Source organism: Arvicola amphibius, chromosome 3, assembly GCF_903992535.2.
Source record: "Arvicola amphibius chromosome 3, mArvAmp1.2, whole genome shotgun sequence".
Taxonomy (NCBI): Eukaryota; Metazoa; Chordata; class Mammalia; order Rodentia; family Cricetidae; genus Arvicola; species Arvicola amphibius.
Window position 1 is genome coordinate 77881450 of NC_052049.1, and position 7109 is coordinate 77888558.

Consider the following 7109-nt stretch of genomic DNA (forward strand, 5'->3'; position numbering starts at 1 on the left):
ACCCAGTTTCTCTGGATAGTCATGTATAGGTTAGAGTGTAAAAGGCTGGCTTAAGTGTGCTCAGTTTCTGTGCAACATAAGTGTCCTGAGCTCCAATGCATGGACTCACTTTGGTCCCATTGAGACAGTTGTACAAATGGAGGGAAAAAACTAAGAGAAAGCAAGAGACTGAAAATAAAAATGAGAGATAAAGCTGGTTGAAACAGACTCAGCTGTCAGACGTTATTAACATCATTCTACTGCCGGATGAAGTAAACCTAGAGACAAAAACTGTTTTGAAGGTACTCAGGAGATAATGTGTGGGGCTTTTTGCTGAAAAGAGTGTCATTATGTAAAACTTTCTCAGTCTGAGAAGCAGAGGTAGTTGATATTTATTTTAAAATGTTTTATTTTGTGTGCACAAATGTTTTGTCTGCCTGTGTGTATGTACATACACCACATGTGTGCAGTGCACGAGGAGGCCAGAAGCTGTTGAATCTCTTGAACTGGAGTTACAGCTGGCTCTGAAACACTGCGTCAGAACCAATTCTGAGTTCTCTACAAGAGAAGCCAGTGCTTTTAACTACTGAGCCATCTCTCCAACCCAGAGGATTTTAGAGACTATGGGACACGATAGCAACAGGATTTCAAATGCCTTAAGGGAATGCATTTTTAGTGTTTGTGCAACCTTTCTTAAAATAAGAAATATTGTATAATTTCTATGAAATCAAAGGGATATATTATACAAGTTCAGCCAGAAACTAACAAACTGGAAATTTAATGTTTTTACATTTGTTTATTTGTGTGTGTGTGTGTGTGTGTACGTTGAACTCAGATTTTCTAGTTTAGTGGCAGGTGCCTTACCCACTTGAGCTGTCTTGCTGGCCTCCAAAGCTTTAGTTAAGATTTATTATGTAAATGTATGCTAGTCATAGGTGGATGCGATTTTATAAAATATAGTATTAGAAAAAATAAAACAAAGATGTATTTTTAATGAACTGGCATTTGTCTTATCTTCTAATGTACTTAGTGGCTAAGCAGGTTGACACAGGTCACTTGTATATAATCCTAGCATTTGAGAGTTTGAGAGATGGAGGCAAGAAGGTCAGGAAGGAGTTAAAAGCCAGCTTGTGCTACATGAGACCCTGTCCCCCACTTCCTATACTTCCTGCCCCTAAACTTCTTATCTCATAGAGTGAGAATAGACATTAAGAATCTTGTTTCTTAATTAAATAAATCATTTGAGGGAATCTGTATTATCAGGAAGCATAATTTCATTAAGAATGTTGAAACAATTACTTTTTGGCCAATCCCATTTTAAACAAATATGTACAAACTAAAACTTATAAATTCAAATAAATTGAGATACTATTCTTTTTTATTCCAAACCATGTGAAATTCATTATTTTCACTGCTATTGTTTTATATAAAATGTCATTTTCTTTCTGATTAAGAAAACCTGAAAAATTCTATTGTTTCTTATATAAGAAGTACCCAAAAAAACTACTGAGAAATATAGTAGATGAGCAAAAAGCTCCTTTGGATTGTTTATCTAGTCAGGTATGGGATTCTTTGGCATTCCATTACATTGTGTGTACACATCGGCATAGCTGGCTGGGAGTACAATCATTTTATTTTATGTTTAATGTTCAATGCCTCTGATGTGAGAAGCATTGTAACACAAAGCAATGAAGCAAGCCTTTGTTCAAGGGAGGTGAGGCCTGGTGGCGAGAAAACAAACATGGAAAGACAGAAATAATCTGAATGCTGTCAGAATGACATGGGAAGTCTCTCAGAAGAGAAAGTCTGTGAGCTGAGCAATGAGCCATGAATACATGCTTTAAATGTCATAAGGTTGCTAAGGAGGGGACAGCTTTCCCTTGGGGGAATTCATATGAGCTGGTACAGGAGTGGGAGGGCTGGTGAGGTTGGGAACGTGTAAGGAAATCTGACTAAGGGAATCAGGAACTAAATCTGTTTTTTATTGATTTTTATTGAACTCTACATTTTTCTCTGCTTCCCCTGCCTCTCCCCTCCGCCCTTCAGCCTTCCCCCAAGGTCCCCATGCTCCCAATTTACTCAGGAGATCTTGTCTTTTTCTCCTTTCTACATCCCCTGTAGATTGGATCTATGTAAGTCTTTCTTAGTGTCCTCATTGTTGTCTAAATTCTCTGGGATTGTGTTTTGTAGACTGGATTTCTTTGCTTTATGTTTAAAAACCACCCATGAGTGAGTACATGTGATAATTGTCTTTCTGTGTCTGGGTTACCTCACTCAAAATAAGTTTTTTACCTCCATCCATTTTTTTTTTTTTGCAAAATTCAAGCTGTCGTTATTTTTTTCTGCTGTGTAGTACTCCATCGTGTAAATGTACCACATTTTCCTTATCCATTCTCCAGTCAAGGGGCATTTAGGTTATTTCTAGGTTCTGGATATGACAAACAAAGCTGCTATGAACATAGTTGAGCACATGTCCTTTGGATATATACTCAAAAGTGGTATTGCTGGGTCTTGAGGAAGGTTGTTTCCTAATTTTCTGAGAAATCACCACACTGATATCCAAAGGGGTTGCACCAGCTTGCATTCCCACCAGCAATGCAGAAGTGTTCCCTTTTCCCCACAGCCTCTTCAGCATAAGTTGTCATCAGTGTTTTTGATCTTGGCCATTCTTACAGGTGTGGAGGAGGTATGGCGGCAGGAGCATACATCCCAGCACTGTGGGGAGGCATGGTCACAGGAGCATACATCCCAGCACTGTGGGTGAGGCAGCTACTCACTCTATCTGCAGTCAGGAAGCAGAGAGAGATGAGTATTGGGGCTCTGTAGTAAAAGGGGTGCGGGCCTGCTTTACATCCGCCCAGCTCCCGCATGGCTAGCTTTACACCCAAAATAACAACACACAAATTGTATTCATTTAAACACTACCTGGCCCATTATATCTAGTCTCTTCTTGGCTAACTCTCACATCTTACTTTAACCCATATCTAGTAATCTGTGTATCACCACGGGGTTGTGGCTTACTGGGAAGATTCTAACCCACGTCCATCTTGGGCCAGAGCTTCATGGCATCTGCCTTACTCTGCTTCTTTCTCCCAGGATTCTGTTCCACCTACTCCACCTATCTAAATCCTGCCCTATCAAAAAGCCAAGGTAGTTTCTTTATATAACCAATGAAAGTAACACATAGACAGGTGACCCTCCTACATCTGGGCTCAGCTCACATTCTCCCTTTAATTCAGTCTTGCACCTCAGTTCATGGACTTGGTGCCTACCACAATCAAGTTGCACCTTCCGTTCTCAGCTGAACCATTCTGGAGACCATCTTATGTACACAGCCGTAGGCTTTTGTCTCAGGTAACTCTAAAGCCAGACAAGTTGGCTGTGAATGTTAAACTCCGCAAGTCTTACAGAATTGCTGTGCAGGGCTAGTGAGTAAATCACGAAACATTCTGAATTATCCTGTGATGCACAGCAAGAGCAACACAGAGCCCTGCTCTGATACCCCCAGCATCAGGTGAAGAACATAACCCAAGAAGCCCAAGAAGCTTGCTCACTTTTGCCGACCGATGATGATGAGACAATGCTCTGCCGTAGGTCAGCCTTCACTGTTGACCTCTTCCCCCGCACTCTGAGCACAGCTCCATTAGAAGAATGTTTCCTTTCATTTCACAATGCAAATCCCCAAACTATTTACCCCAGAAACAAAGGGAAGCTGAACAAGTTTTTATAGCCTTTCTGTTGAGTTGTTTTCTACAGATTAATGTGTGGTAAACTCTGTGCTAAATGCTTGCCTTTCAAACCTCCAAAAATAAACAAACAAAAACCACTGCTATGGCACAGTGAGTCGTGCTATTTTTCCTACATTAGGTAAGCATTCTAAGTCTTCCCGCTAGTCAGTAGTTCCAAGCGAGGAAGTAATAGCAGTCACCTGAGTAAGTGATGCCCTGAAACTTGGTTTTGGAGGTGGTATTTGTGACTGAACTTAAGCTGCATGCATGTTGGGCAAGTGATCTATCAGAAAGTTACCCCCAACTTCTTGTTCTGATACAGGGTCTTATTAAGTTTCTCAGGCTGCTTTGAACTATGTAGTCAGGGCAAGATTTCCTGCCTCAGTTTCCTGAGTAACTGGGATCACAGGGTTGGAGTTATGTAATTACACTTAAAAGTGTACACTAGAATATCTTCAGGTAGAATGTAGTGCTCCTCAGCACATTGGTATCACATACAGGCATTTACAGTCCTATGTGGAGCTGAGGGCTTTGTGGATGGCAAGGGCTACAGCTTTAACTTTTGTAGAAAGAGTACACACTAGCCTTGCTTTGTTTCTTGTTAGTGAAGAAAGCAATTTCTACTTCCCTCCTGGTTATTGGCATTGGTGACTTCAACACACTACAGTCTGAAGTTTGGAATAAAGTAGTCAAGGATGTGTTAATCACAGTTAACCTACTTATTCCTTAACTTTTCTCCTTCACACCCATCCTTTATATGTTAAAGATAAACTTGGGTTATCGTAGAATCCTTGGAAAAGAGAATGCATAATTATACAATGAGTAAGGGTTGATCCCAAACGAGACTTTAAAGATTTGTTTTACTTTTACTCATGTGTATGTGTGTGAGCCTGTGTGAGTTTATGTGCACATATGTATGCAGGGACCCGAGAGTGATGGATCCCCTGGAACTAAAGTTACAGACAGTTGAGAGCCACTGTCTGGGTGCTAAGAACAAAATCTGGGCTCTCTGCAAGAGTACTTGGGCTCTGAATTTTTAAGTTTTCTCTCTGACCCCACAATATGAAACTAAAATTTAAGCAATAATTACTTAATTATTGAGCCATCACTCTGACCCACAATATGAGACTTTAAACACTAATGACCAAAAGGAATGTTATTTGTGAGGGCTTAACTGCAACCCAAATTCTTTAATTTCTGTTCTTTCTTATGTTTTCTCCTGAGTTCTAAAACTGTGGTAATGTTTTGTTTCTAATATAGTAAAGGTTTGGCATCACTGATAGAAGCTGTAGTAACAGTTTTAGACAGCATCATCAATTCTCTGCCATCAACTGATTGTTTTAGGTGTGCTTGAATGTGCACTAAATGAGGAATTTTTCCCCTAGGTTTGGGTTGCACTGATATTAAAGATTCAATTAGCTCTGTCACCCAAACCCCTAGTGGTTTATATATAATCTTTCTAGAAGGATCTAGCTACCCATTTGAGGTAAAGTTTTCCATTATTATGCAGAATAAAGTAAACATCAAGCTAACTTAATAAATATTGAAATTACAATTATTTTTATTTTACTTTAAGCATAATTATTGTCTTGAAAAATTTAAATAAATTAGCAAAATTCACAACTTGCAAAGGTCAGATTCCTTTACCTCTTCTACTCAGACTATGAGTTTCAGTTTCCTGAGTGTCCATAGTTACACTAATAGTAAATTCATTTGTTGCAAAGTTTTATATTATCCTTATGGGCAGAGCTGTGCAATATAAATCCTTGCTTTAATTTAATTTAATGGAGACTAGACAACAATGTGTAATAATAACGTGTGATGACGTGGGGTTTACTAAAGTACTTTTACTTTGATTCCTACTTATGCCTATACACTCTTTTGATGATACATTATTTACCAGTGTCAGACTTTGCTTCAAAAATTTAAAAAGAACTTAATAAAAAAGATCTTTTATGTGGGCATAAGGAAGACTGCTAAACTGATCAATGCTTAATTTGATTAATAAGAATTATACTTTGTTTATCTATCCTTAGTACTTGTCTGCTTGTATTTCTAGTAGGTACCTACTGCACACAGTGCTTATGGACAGAAAGGATATGTGTGTGTATACGTATTTTTTTCTGGGTACTTTCCCAGTGTATAAAAAATTTATGATCTTTAAAGTTTATCAATAGTTTATATTATACAACAACCTTCTTTCTTTCTAAGTAGATGCAAAGAGTTTCTATTCTTAGAATTATTACCATAATTTCTCTTGAAATCTATTGACAAGATGTCAAGGAATTAGGACTTACGTGGGAAATAATTTAAAAACTACCTAAGTCTCTTTGCCTACACATCCCAAACTGGATCTGAATAGCTGTAGAAGGGAAGAATTCTAACTTTTCGAGGAGTGGGTTGCATAATTACCTCTTCTGTGGAAAGTGTGATGCCTGAACTTCCTTCACATTGGTTTTCTTATTTCTTTTTTTTCTGACTCTGTGTGGGGAGTCTCTCATAGAGTGGATCACTTTGATTTCTTCCCCTGTTGTTTCTGTGGGCCCCAGACAGGTCCATGCCACACAGTGTCAGGAGAGGCTCCTGTGAACACCTGCTGAGTGGCCACAGCTCATGATTTTCAGTATTGAAATATCAATCTGAACTCCAGTTTGTGGGAGAAAAGAGAAACCAGAGGCAGGCAGACATTTCTAACACTAAAAAACCAGCATTGTAATCCAAAGAACAAAGTCATTTTTTTAAGCAATCCATCTCTGCCATTGCATGTCAGCGCTGTTATCCCTGAACTGGGGGAAAATGTCGAGTTGAGGAATTATATGATAACCTTAAAATACTGCAGACAGTTGTCTTAAAAATCTTATACAGGCTCCAGTTAGGTCAATCATGGGTTTGTGTAAGTAGTAGTATTTCCAGAGAGGATCTAATCTACATGGGAAATAGAAAAAGACAAGCTCTCCTGAGTAAACTGGGAGCATGAGGAGCATGGGAGAGGGTAGAAGGGGATGGGAGAGGAAGGGGGGAGCAGAGAAAAATATATAGCTCAATAGAAGCAATAAAAAACTTGAATACATTTATGAGAATAAAAATTTTCTTGTATTTATTTTTCTATAGGATTAGGGATGAGTTCTATAATGTCAAATAATGAAGACAATGGTATATTATTTTGTCATTTTTCTGAGCCCATTTTAGGTAATGTATGACATGGATTTTAGAGGAGGAGGATGGGCAGTAGTTCAGAAAAGGCTCGATGGGACATTTGACTTCTAGAGGTCATGGTGTGATTGCCTGGATGGACTTGGAGACCCTTTAGGTCAGATTTTATGTATCTATGCTTTGCCTTTTTTTTCTATGTGAATATAAAAACATAAGTTAAATTCTATTTTCTTATGTCAAACTATTTTT